Source organism: Protopterus annectens, chromosome 2.part0 (assembly GCF_019279795.1).
Source record: "Protopterus annectens isolate FY-2018-M chromosome 2.part0, PAN1.0, whole genome shotgun sequence".
Taxonomy (NCBI): Eukaryota; Metazoa; Chordata; order Ceratodontiformes; family Protopteridae; genus Protopterus; species Protopterus annectens.
Genome location: NC_056728.1, coordinates 8,542,575 through 8,556,980, shown reverse-complemented (window position 1 = coordinate 8,556,980; position 14,406 = coordinate 8,542,575).

The following is a 14,406-nucleotide window of genomic DNA, read 5'->3' as shown; positions in this document are numbered from 1 at the left end:
ATCAGAGAGTAGGTAGGATACTGCAAATTAAGAAGTCTAGAATTGCTTCTTTTTTTGGTATCCCCAAGAATCATAAGAGTACTACCAACCCACCCTACAGACCTATTGTCTCTGGGGAAGGATCAAAAACCTACCCTATAGCCATTTTCTTAGATCACTCCCTTAAACATATAGCAGATGATTATGAACATTTACTGAAGGACTCCTGAGATTTTTTACAAAGCCTAACATCTGAGACATATGAAGGGGGAGTGTGTTTCTTGTCCATTAATGTGATTGACTTATTTCCTTGTATTCCAGTTGAGGAAGGCTTGGATTTGTTCTATGCACTGCTGAGTGAAAAAAGTTCTTCACTCAGTGTGGATGTGGATGTAATGGTGGAACTTATGAGGATGGTATTGGAAAACAACTACATTTATTTTGAGGGGGAGACCTTCAAACAGGTTAAAGGCATAGCTATGGGGGCAGTTTGTGCCCACATATACGCTAATGTGGTCCTCTTGAAATGGGAAACAACATGTTTGTTCAGTTCTGTTTACTGGAAATACATCAAGTTATATTGTCACCTTTTGGATGATATTTTTGTAATATGGGATGGGCCTGAGGACATTTTAACCATCTTCATTGAGTATTTGAACTCCACTACCAGTTTTTTAAGGTTTACATACAAATATGATTTTGCTGGGATTGACTACCTAGATCTTAGGTTGGATAAATGTGAATGCCGGTTGAAATCCAGGATACACCGTAAAGACACATTTAGTAATTCGTACCTTCCTTACACTAGTGAGCACCCCTGGAAGCAGAAAAGGAGTATAGTACAAGGTCAGATGGTTAGGGTCGGCAGAATGACCTCAGAGATGAATGATTTTTTTGTATGAAATAGAACTGATGTCCAGGCTATTTAGCACCAGGGGCTACCCAAATAGTTTAATAGAAGGGGTGGCAATGGAAGTTATTGAAGGATGGGGTGTCAAGTACATGCCCACATTAGGAGACATTCAACAAAACCCCTCTTGTCACCAGGGTGACAATGAACAACATTTTGGAAGGGCACTGGTGATTCAATACAGTAATGTTTCACAAGAAATCAAGGGTTTGATTGAGAAAAACTGGAAAATGTTAAAATTGAATCAGGATATTGTGCACAAAATAGGTGAGATCCCTTACTGTGTCTTTAAAACAGGGACTAATTTAAAAAAAACTTTTCGAAAAGAACAAGAATGATGTTAGGCATTAGAGTGGTTTTGGAACTAGAAGGTGTAGAAGATGTGGTTATTGTAAGTACATCATTGACAAGGAACAAGTAATTTTGAATAACAATATGAAAAGTGTTGTAAAGTTTAGGAAGAGTAACTGTATGACTAGGGGTATAGTTTACCTGGCCATATGTAGAGACTGTCCTAGTTTTTACATCTGGAAATCTGAAAGAACATTGAGTAAACGTATATATGAACACACCTACAATATTGGGAGAAAAAGTTTGAACAATGCACTTTACAGTCACCTCTATATGGAACCCAATCACACCAGGTTTCTTTTTGGAATTTTAGAACAGATTTTAATGGACCCTAGGGGGGTGATTGGGAAAATTGGCTATGCTGTAGGGAGACCTATTGGCAAATAAAGTTGAATGCAACTAACCCCTAGGGTCTAAATGACCACATCTCTAGTAAACCTTATCAGGTTAAAAAAGTAAGGAAATTGTAACTACATGTTCACCAATACAGTTTTTTATTCTTATTTTGGTTCATTAACATCTTATTAATACTTTATATTTTTTATTTCATTTCAATCAGAGAAAGGAATATGCAATATTTTAAGCAATATTTTAATCTATGTGGTTCATAGAAGTTGTATTTTTTAAGGAAAATGTACATAGTTGCTTCTGTTTATGTCTTAAACAAAGGGAGGGTATATACCTTTAAAACAATTTGGCACCTTTTGGGGGGAATAAGGGTATATAAATGGATGATTTTGTAATTTGTTTCATTCACTTGAAAAAGCCCTGCATTGTGTCAGGGTGAAAGCGCTTGCGTGTGGAATTTTTTTCAATAAATTATTTGTGAGCCATTTCCAGTGTGCCTAGACCATTTCCTTCTTTTAAGTTATTGGTATTTTATGGTCTCCTTTTTAGTTTCTCATTTTTAGTATTGGGTGTGTGGACTTGGGCATGCTGGAAATGGCTAATTTAATTATGGGTGATGGAGCTGAGGAAGCAACAGGTCAGTCGGACCTGTTCAGTGTGCATCTGCAACAGCGTGAGGTATTTTCAGCTATATCTGGCCTTAATTCCAAAATGAAAAGTTTGAAATCAGATTTTTCCTGCCTCATGGAGTTCCTTACCCAAATGAATGGTACGCTTTCTTGTGGGCAGGCTAGAGCAGCAGTAACCAATCGGGTTGAGGTGGAACGGGAAGGAGGCGGACATGACATCACTAATCGCTCACTACGTGAGCTCATTTCATCCACACAGGCTGGCTATGCAAGTCAGTCTCTGTTTTCACAAGTTTACAATGATGAAAGGGATGGTGAAACGAGGAGAGAAGATTCAGCTTCCCTTAATGGAGGATTTAATGGAGGGCCGAACTCGGATGCTCAACGAATTTGCTCCAGTCCACCTACAGGTAATGTAAACATTTTGGGGGCTTCTGCCAATGAGCTCCATACAGAAACAGTAGGTTTTCATAACTTAAGTGACTGGATTGATTCTTTTAAGAATAAAAGGAACTTGTTTTGTGAAAAACTTGAACAAAAAATGCTACTGTTAAACACGACCATTTTATAGCTATGGCTTCCTTAAAGGAAGGGATTAGAGACTTGGAGAACAAATTATTTAGGATTAAAAATGTAAACTTGGATATTGCATACTTAGAAGAATGTTTAAATAAGAGAATTGTTCCACAGGGACTATGTGTATGTAAATATCCTGAAGGTTTTATGTATGATAATGCTATGATTCAAGAATTTAATCAAATATTTGATGTATGGATTTAAAATTATGGCTCTTATGTTAAAACTTTCAAAGAAAAAAGTTGAATTTTTATTGAGGGATACTGAGAGGATAAACAAGGCTTTTAGAAGGGATTTATTATTCGAATTTTACAAAGACATCTATGAATACTGTTTTATACGTGTTGACAAAAAATGTGAAGATGTTTTTATAAGAAAACAAAAAAAGTTTAACTAGGGATTTAAAACAGTACAGGGACAATAAAGTCTCTGTATCACATAAAATATTTTCTGCTCTCCTCCTAACTTGCCACACCTCATCTCCTCACTGCTTACCTTAGCTATTCTGCACTACTCAAATACTCCCTATCAGGAACTACTATCCTACAAATTGTTTCTCACGCTATAGCATATCTCCCAAATAGCATTATTTTCCAGATTCCATTCCTTCATTTTTATGCTTTGTACTACCAATAGGGAATTCAAAGTTTTGCTATCTATATACCAAGCTTGCTCAAATCAAACTAAGGTACGAAAAATCTCCTTGATTGTATGTATGCCACTGTATAGAAATGTTCTGTCATTCATGGTTTATGTGTTGTTATATAAAGACATGGAGCTCTGATTGTACATATGCCTCTGTACAGAAATGTTTTTGTCATTTGTTGTATTTGTACTTTTATGTTATGGCTCTTTTCTCCCCGGGTCTCTGCTGTAAATGGACCTTGTTCCAGTCGGACTTTCCCGGTAAGCAAATGTAAAATAAAAATAAATAAATAAAATAAAATAAATATATATTTAAAGGTCGATTAAACAGAAGCAAGGTGCATGAAACCTTGAATGTTGTTTGGATAAAAATCAAGATGAGGGATTAGCTAATGCAGATGCCAATGAGGATGATAACACATGTGGCCCACATGAAGCTAATAATGTTAGTTGCCAGTTTTTGAGCTGAAGACACTGAACCCTTTAGACCCTAAAGTGGGTTTAGATTTTATTGCACACTCAGCTGGGGGAGATGATGAAGATGTGAGTGAACAGGATTTTTCCACAGGCAGGGGGAAAGGGAAGAATCAAGGAAAGACCAAAAAGAAGGGGAATGTATAGTAACTGGCGGGGATGGTGTGACTTTCTCTTATAATGGTTTCAAGATATTCAATCTGAGTGGAATTGAGATTAAATTAGAGCATTTTCGACTATTTGAAAAGGGCTTTAAATTTGTTCCATCCAGAGGTTTTGATGTTTGTGACACCTTGATTGAACTAAAATCATTTGTTAGAAAGTTGAATTTTGCCCTATTATTTGACCAGCATCAGATAATTTACAACCCACCTCTGCACCCAGTATTGCAGGTGTTCGAAGCAGTATGTGCATCTGATATTTATGCACTTAGTACTGATATACAAACATTAGGAAAAGATGTGGGTACAAATCAAACCGAACCATTAAGGAGAAGGAAATTTTGGAGGAGTTAATCGCTGATAAGGAGATTCGCATTATGAGACCTGACAAAAGGGGATGAATGGTTCTGGTCAGCGCTATTGATTATTCAAGTAAAATCTTGGAAATGTTGAATGACACTAGTGTCTATGTGCCAGTATCTATTAATGAAATCAATATTTCATATAGAAAGGTGGACCTGGCAATAGAGGAACTGATATTGGAAAATAGACATGATCAGAGGGTAGGTGGGATAGTGCAAATTAAGAAGTCTAGAATTGCTTCTTTTTTTGGTATCCCCAAGAATCATAAGAGTACTACCAACCCACCCTACAGACCTATTGTCTCTGGGGCAGTATCAAAAACCTACCCTATAGCCATTTTCTTAGATCACTCCTTTAAACACATAGCAGATGATTATGAACATTTATTAAAGGACTCCTGGGATTTTTTGCAAAGCCTAACATCTGAGACATATGAAGGGGGAGTGTGTTTCTTGACCATTGATGTGATCAACTTATTTTCTTGTATTCCAGTTGAGGAAGTTTTGGATTTGTTCTATGCACTGCTGAGTGAAAAAAGTTCTTCACTCAGTGTGGATGTGGATATAATGGTGGAACTTATGAGGATGGTACTGGAGAACAACTACATTTATTTTGTGGGGGAGACCTTCAAACAGGTTAAAGGCATAGCTATGGGGGCAGCTTGGGCCCCCATATATGCTAATTTGGTCCTCTTGAAATGGGAAATAGCATGTTTGTTCATTTTTGTTTACTGGAAATACATCAAGTTATATTGTCTCTTTTTGGACAATATTTTTGTAATATGGGATGGGCCTGAGGACATTTTAACCACCTTCACTGAGTATTTGAACTCCACTACCAGTTTTTTAAGGTTTACATACAAATATGATTTCACTGGGATTGACTACCTAGATGTTAGGTTGGATAAATGTGAAGGCCGGTTGAAATCTAGGATACACCATAAAGACACATTTAGTAATTTGCACCTTCCTTACACTAGTGCACACCCCTGGAAGCAGAAAAGTAGAATAGTAAAAGGTCAGATGGTTAGGGTCGCCAGAATGACCTCAGAGAGGAATGATTTTTTTGTATGAAATAGAACTGATGTCCAGGCTATTTAGCAACAGGGGCTACCCAAATAGTTTAATAGAAGGGGTGGCCATGAAAGTTATTGAGGGATGGGGTGTCAAGCACATCCTCACATTAGGAGACATTCAACAAAACCCCTCTTGTCACCAGGGTGACAATGAACAACATTTTGGAAGGGCACTGGTGATTCAATACAGTAATGTTTCACAAGAAATCAAGGGTTTGATTGAGAAAAACTAGAAAATGTTAAAATTTAATCAGGATATTGTGCACAAAATAGGTGAGATCCCTTACTTTGTCTTTAAAACAGGGACTAATTTAAAAAATTTTGAAAAAAAAAAAAGAATGATGTTAGGCATCAGAGAGGTTTTGGAACTAGAAGGTGTGGAAGATGTGGTTATTGTAAGTACATAATTGACAAGGAACACGTAATGCTGAATAACGATATGAAAAGTGTTATAAATTTTAGGATGGGTAACTGCATGACTAGGGGTATACTTTACCCGGCCATAATAAAGACTGTCCTAGTTTTTATGTCGGGAAATCTGAAAGAATATTGAGTAAATGTATATATGAATACACCTACAATATTAGGAGAAAAAGTTTGAAGAATGCCCTTTACAGGCACCTCTATATGGAATGTGAATCAAGGCACTGGAAATAATAAAAACAATGAAAAAGCTAAATGGAATGCATAGCTTTTATTTCAAACCGGTTTCGGCTAAAGCGCCTTCATCAGTGAAAAAAGTCTATATTACATAACACAAATCACATAAATATTTATATGCAACCCCAACCAATGGGAAACATTATATGTTCCCGCTCCTAGTCCTGATTACATATATAATAAGATAGACTTAAAAAAATGAAAGCAAGAAAATAATTCCCTAACAATGCAAACAAAATATATATGTATGAAAATACATATGTATATTAGAAATATATCTAATAAATAATAAGAATAGACGATGCCCACATTCTTATCTCTATCACTCAAGTGCACTGTGATTCTAATCTTTAAATTTCTTGAGGTGTGTAGAACATAAAATGCCTCACATTGGCAGACAGCCATATAGATTACCCACTCAGTACGACACGTGATCAAATATCTGATATCAAAAACTTTAGATATGTTGATTGATGTGAATGACTTGGTCTGTGATACCACCCTACAACAGACAATTACCACAGGCATTACTACCCCAGGGGGTATCATTACACTCATTACCTTTAGGCCAATCGATCTTTTTATACCATGAGAGTGATTCACCAGTGTTCCTCCCACGTCTATAGCTATAAGAACATCTGGTGTCTAAGCATTGATCAAAAAAGAGGTCAGATTTCAATATTTCCCAATGTTGGCAACCACTTCTCTGATCTTAAAAAATGTTTGTATCATAATTCACAACAAATCTGATTTTTGAACTAGTTATGCCAGTTTGTACAACCCCATCATCCTGGGCTACATGTGTATCTCTATTTTTTTAAGAAGTTAACTCTATCATAATTTAATGCCCTGGTTTGTTCCCTCTTGATGTTGCTTTTCTGATAACCTCTTCTAACAAATCTATCACCCATACTAACTAATTCAGTTCTATATCCTTCATCTTCACTACAGATATGCCTTTATGTCTGAAATTGTGATCTCTGTATATTCGAAGTAATATGCTTGGGATGACAGCTGCTGGCTTCTAAAATTGCATTTTTAGTGAAGGGTTTTCTATACAAACTGGTAATCATGCAACCATCTGTTGTCTTACTTATCTTGACATCTAAAAGATCAATACTGATTGTCTCAATTCTATCAGTGAACATAAATCCAAACTCATTGGAATTAAGATATTTAACAAACTCTGACCAAACTGTGATAGTTCCTGACCAGATACCCAAGCAGTCATCCAGGTAACGATGCTACATGATCAGCTCTTTTTTGAAAGGGTTCTTGTCACTATATATTAGCTGCCACTCCAAATACCCCATAAATAGGTCTGAGTAAATTGGTACAAATGTAGTGCCCATGGCCATTCCCTTCATTTGTAACAGTCACCACAAAATAGAATACATTATGTTCCAATACAAATTGTACAAGGGTAATCAAAAAATCAACTTGTTTAGATGAACACATACCACGCACTTCAAACCAATGTTTAAGGGCCCGAATACCCCCACTATGTGGGATATTCGTGTATAAGGATTGAACATCCAGGGTACAAAGAAAAGAATCAGAGCTCACTTGCAAGTCATTCATCAAACATAGGAAATCATTAGAGTCTTTTAATTTGTTTTAATTTGCCATTTCACTTCTGCTAATTCCAGGACGTCATTCAAGGGTCCCCCTCTTTCTCCAAAATTAATTTGTTCAATGACAACAAACTTAAAGCTAGGTTCTTCATTGGCTTTAACATGAACTGCTAATGCATTTGTTCAGCATTCCTATTAATATCATAATAATATGTGTGTGTGTGTGTGTGTGTGTGTGTGTGTGTGTGTGTGTGTGTGTGTGTGTGTGTGTGTGTGTGTGTGCGTGTGCTTGTATGTATATATATATATATATATATATATATATATATATATATATATATATATATATATATATCTGTGCGTGTGTGTGTGTATTTTATATGTATATATATATATATATATATATATATATATATATATATATATATATGGATTCCTATTATAAGAATGAAAGTTCACTACTTTGAACTTGTAATAGGAAGCCCCACTTCTGCGAAAGTGCACTTTAACGAAAGTGAACTTTTGCGTAAGTGCACTTCACCGAAAACACCGCAGCACAGTGGAGGACATAAAAAACAAGCTACTTCCTCCACTATGGTGCGATAGTCATGCACCTTAAGGTTAGGGCATGGGTTAGGGTAAGGGGATAGTTAGTAAAGCTATCCCCATACCCTAATCCATGCTCTAACCCTAAGGTTCGTGACTATCGCACCTTAGTGGAGGACATTGCTATGTCCTTCACTGCAGTTCAGTCGTCACGGACCTTGGGGTTAGGGCACAGGTCATGGTAAGGGGATAGCCCTACGGGCTATCCCCTTACTATGACCCGTGCCCTAACCCTAAAGTCCATGAGTACTGCATGGAAGTTCAGTACAACACCCGTTCGTTGTACTGAACTTTGCATAAGTGCACTTTCGATTAAGTCCGATGGGGAGGGTGGTTAGGAATCAGATGCCCATGAGCCCACAAATTGATACAGTGGAACTGAGGTCCCCACCCATGGGCAGTCTCAACTGCACCTTCGCGGACCCCAAAGGTGGCTGTACTGGGGGCTGTGCAGGAGGAGCAGGCTGACCCTCAAGATGCACCATGCAGCCCTCAAGCTGGCGTAGCTGATCTCCGTACTCCTTTCAAAGCTCACTATGCACCAATCCCTGGACCTAACAATGGGTGACAGTGTCCTGTCTGCAACCGCTCCCAGGAGGGATGGGCCCCATCCCCTGAGGCAGTTCCACCTGAAGGTGGTGCAGGACCAGAGGATGTGGAGGTCCCGGGTTGGGTCCCAGATGTGCTGGGGCCCAGTACCACAGCCAGTTGAGGTGGGACAGGTGGATCTACTGGGATTGGCCTTCCCAGACATGCTATGGTGTTGTAGTTTTATAACATATGTTGGTTAGTCATAAAAAACACTTTCCGGGATTAGTTATAACAGCATGCACAGTGATTCCTATTAACCCAAAACACCAGATTTGGAACAGTTGCATAGCAAACAGAACACATGTATATATGGAACCACAGTGTGCATTATAGTGGCATGTAGGTTACATTGATAGCAACAAGACATCGATGATAGTATTTGAACAGGGAACATTAATAGTCAAATGTTTAAATATTTGTAGAACAATAGGACACATGTCCCAACAGTAGGCTTGGTGAAAAACATACCCATTGATTTATGTGTTTAGATTATTCATGCAGATAGGGTGGGAGAGAGAGAGAGATGTCAATTAACAACTGTATAGGTTTCAATTGCTTACAACTTTAATGATCATTGCTCTAATCATTACTCTCCAGGTACTACATCATTTTACATCACCCTATGGCCTTGGATTGAGCAGTGGTATGTTTGTACACAGTATATAATTACAATCTTCTTACAGCTACGTTATACATTTTCTTACATGGCACACCTGTGGAGGATGTTTCTGTTAACACTACCAGACTGTTTCTGCCCATATTCACATTGTCACGGTTACATATGTGCACTCATACTGTGTGTGTGTGTGTGTGTGTGTGTGTGTGTGTGTGTGTGTGTGTGTGTGTGTGTGTGTGTGTGTGTGTGTGTGTGTGTGTGTGTGAATGTGCTACTGCCATACTCTCTCGTGATTTATATCAGTCACCCTCAGTGTGGGTGGCAGTGACCACTAGCTGTGACAGCATGACACTTCAGGGACATTTCTTGGAGGAGACTACTTGGTGTATGTACTTATCTTGCTGTCATTTGCAGCCTTGGGGTTGGACAGTGGCTGTTGTACACAGTGTATAATTACAGCCTTCTTACAGCTACTTTATACCTTTTCTTACCTGGCAGACCTGTGGTGGAAATTTCTTTTAACACTACCTGACTGTTTCTACACATAGTCACATATTTCTAAGTGAAAATATGCATACAGCTTATTACCACTCCTGGTATTAGAACCTTGCCTGTTTGTGCATAAAATAGAACAAAGTTTGTGTTTCATCAGAATGAGCTATTGAGAACCCGTTTCTCATTTGACTGTTTTCTGCCTAATACTCTCTTGGTTGTATAATCTGACCTTGTGATTCTGACATTCATGCATGGCAGATATTTTTATACTGTGTATGCATACTTTGACATAGCACAGTCTGGAAAACACTGGTTAACACATTATTATTCAGGTATCAGATCTTGGCGCATGGAACATTTCATATAGTTAATCTCCTGCTTTACAACTCTACAATCTTTGTCAGATGAGCCTTGATTATTTAATGCTTTCAGAGCTATATTTAATGTGCAGAAACTGTACACATTTCAGTTCATACCATCACATACCAAAGTAAACACGACCAGTCCAGGGTTTTGGTTTTCTTGACAGGTACTGACACTTTTATTGATATATACCCAGTACGTCACTATTAGTATGCTAATATCTCATTTATTCAGTACAAACCATACCCATTTTTAAATACTGACAGGTGACATTCTACTCCTTTCTGTTTATTTGCCATGAATACTACAAGCTAGATTTGTACTCACCAGCCTCACGATGCAGCCTTAGCAGCCTGCTGGCATGGGCATCCATGTTCCCGGCCCTCTCATCTGCAGCTGTACAGGAGATAGAGAAACATTTATGCATACCTATTCATCACATACACAGGCTGGACTTTGGAAAACACTTATTGATACTGCTACTTACAAACAACTGTGACATTCCCCGCCCATGCATCTTGGACCCACCTGTCCAAGAGCTCCCCTCTTCCTATGCTTCAAGTCGGCAAAGTGGTGCCAGACCTACTCACCAGTCCAAGGGATGCCAGTGGCACTGGTGAGGTCACTTGCGAGACAGTCCCAGGCCTTCACTTTGTATCAGGAGCCCTGGTACTGGTCCTGCAGCAGTCTCCCATCATGGTGTTCTACTAGGAGTCCAACCATGACCTTGGACTCCTGAATGCCCCAGCACTGTGCCCAAAGTCTACACCTTTTCTAACACCAACCATAGTGCCTGCAGTGGGGAGCTACAACTGGTTATGAGCTGTATTCCCACCTGCGAGGTTTAGATAGGGCTGATTTCTGGACCTTTGCCATGATTGGACAGTTTTGAATATGCTGAGCTAAGCTAAGTGACGGGCAAACCGCTTAGCAAAGATAAGCATTGCTTAAAGGGGTAGATGCTAAGCACTGCTTATCAGTGCCCAAATCTGCTTAGCTACTGTAATTCTTGCTAAGCAAAGAAATGTAAGCAATGCTTACTCCAGCTAAGCACAGCTGAGCACAGTTTAGCATTATTCAGCTTTCATTTTATGGACTATTATTATATTATTATTATTATTATTATTATCATTATTAATATTATTTTATGTGCTTTCATTACATTCTTTTGTGGCTATACTGTATGGGACACTTGTGTTTACATGGGTGTTTCACATCTGTACTACACTGACACCTCACATTTGGACCTGCTACACTACCCTGGTTAACAAACATATATTATTCACTATCTATTTCTAGAACAATATACTTTTAGTGCTGTTTTCACAAATAAAAATGAATGGCCTGCATTGGGGCTCGAACCATGAATGATTCCATGCTAAGCGAAAGCTCTAACCACTACACTATTTCACTTTCACTATTTTGGCTGTATAGTTCTATTTAGCTCCTTGGAATGTTTAAGCTATGCTATGCATAGCTGCATGATGCGCACACCCACTTAGCTACGCTTAAACTTTATTGGGGATGGAAAAAAAGTGTAACATTGCTCTTATAAACTTAGAAAGCTGCTAGAATAAATCAATTTCTGTTAGCATACATTTTTTGAAGGCTATAAGTTGTGCAACTCAAATGTATGTCACTATTTACTGATTTCAATCCTTAGATCATCCCAATGATTTGCCAGACGAGAAGAAATTTTATGAGGGAAAGGCCAAAAATATAAGGGAAAACTCTGGACATTCTGTGAACATTTGGCCAGTTGAAACCTATGTTGTGGGGGGCTGTACTTCTACATTTTGTCCACAGACACTATATTGTGATAACAGTGTCCACAGACACTGTTAGTTGCTTTACAATGGCCGTATGGCAATTCTAGAGTGCAGGGGCGTGTGTCCTTTGCGAGCAATGCTCAGACATGCCCCCTGCACTCAAACACAGATCATGTCCATGTAGAGAGTACAGCGGCACACCTTCATTAATATGCAAGGTGCACTGCTGTTCTACATGGCCATTATCCACTCCATGCAGGAATAGCACTATTCCTGCACAGTGTTTAATGAATCCTAGGGATGGTCTCTTTCTTTTCTTTTTATAAGGCCTATTTGCTTTCACTAGTAATTTATTTATTCCCAGTCTCCATAGAAAATCTTGGCATTTTACTTTATTACTGAACCACTTCATTATTTATTTTATAGCTGTAATCTTTTCTTCTGGTAAATTTTCCCATGGGTTAACACAATAATATTGTCCCATTATGTTTTTTTTAATATGCCTTCTGATCTTCTTTTATCTCATTAATCTTTATCTTCCACATTTTTATTTTTTCTTTATTATTTTCTATTTCTTCATTAGAACATTCTTTTTCTCTCTTATTTTTTTTTATCTCCCAATTTTTCATGCTTAAACAGCCTTACTACTAATTCCGCATTTCTCTCATTTATCTATTTCAGTACATTATATAAATTTAATGAATCTGCAAACACCACTGGATTAAATAATGCCTGTACTCCTTCAACCTTATTCCTATATAATACCTCTCTCTTAACTGAATTTAATCTAGAACCCCATATAAATGTAGTAACTTCTATTAATTGCTTTCATACATTTGTGGAATCATAAATACACAATAAATATGCTGTATTTCCCATTAATACTGAATTTATCAAAGTAGTTTTTATAAGATAATCTGTAGGTTTTCCATAAATAACAAATTTCATTTAATTCCTTTAAAAGGTTTACCCATTCTGTTCCACTTCCTATTTTACCACCACACTTAATTCTCAAAACTGAAATGTCCTTACTGTGTCTAATAATGGCGGCTGCCAAAACAAGCAATTACTAGAAAATGGAAATCAAAATCTAAGCCACTTATACTGGAAGTAGTGAATATAGTAACAGAGATAAAACAGCTGGAATTTAGATCTTTAGAAAAGGGTAGAAGTAAACTACATAAGAAAAATGGGAATTGTGGGAACAATACATACAAGGGAGGAATGAGGCTTAAAAGGCAGCAGGACTTAAATGAGCTATATAATGTTTGAGTGAGAAAGATTTGTTAGATTACAGGTGATGTATAATGTTTGCAACTTGGAGTGTGTCAGTATGGTTTGTGATGTAAAATGCTTGTGACCAGGGATGTGTTGGTGTGGTTTGTTTTCATTTATATAAATGTATGATTGCCTATATAGCAAGTGATGGTTTTATAGGTTCATAGGTTCATAGGTAGGTACTAGGCTATCTGCCCGAGGGCATTTATAAGCCTAGCCAGAGTGTGTCGGCTTTTGCCACCCCATTGATTAATTAACTGAGCCTCTGTCAAGCAGAGCCAATGAAGTGATCCCAGGGGTGTATTTTCTATTACCCATCCACTCATCAAGGCTTCTCTTGAAGAGTGTTAGTGAGGGACTTTGCCTAATGTAGTTAGGAATTTTGTTCCAAAGCATGGGGAGTCTCTGTGACAGGAATATATCCCTCCAGCATGTTCTATTTATTGTTGTGGTGAGGTTTAGCTCACTAGAGCACGTGACTCACAGTGACTTGGATTTCTTTAGGTGGAGCATGTCCATAAATTCTGAGTAAGACATGGCTTTGTAAGTCAGGCAGAGATCACCTCTGAGTAAGCGATATGCCACTGAGTACAGCCGGAGTTTTTTCAGTAGGGCTGCATAGGACATATGTTTGAGGCCAGTAATCCTCTTGGTGAGGTGCTTTTGTGGTCTTTCCAGCTGTTGGAAGTGTCTTGTGAGGTACATCCCAAATGGGGCATTGTACACTATGATGGGTCTGATGAGTGACGAGTAGAGGGGCACTATAACCTCTTTATTTCTAGATGCGAACCCCTTAGTAATTAGATGGGTCACATAGAAGGATTTCTTAACTACTTTGGCAATATGATTGTCAAAGGAGAGATTACTATCTACCTGGGTCCCCAGATCTCTTATTACCTCTTCTGTATTAAGGGGGCTGCCACCTATGTGGTAATTCGTGGGT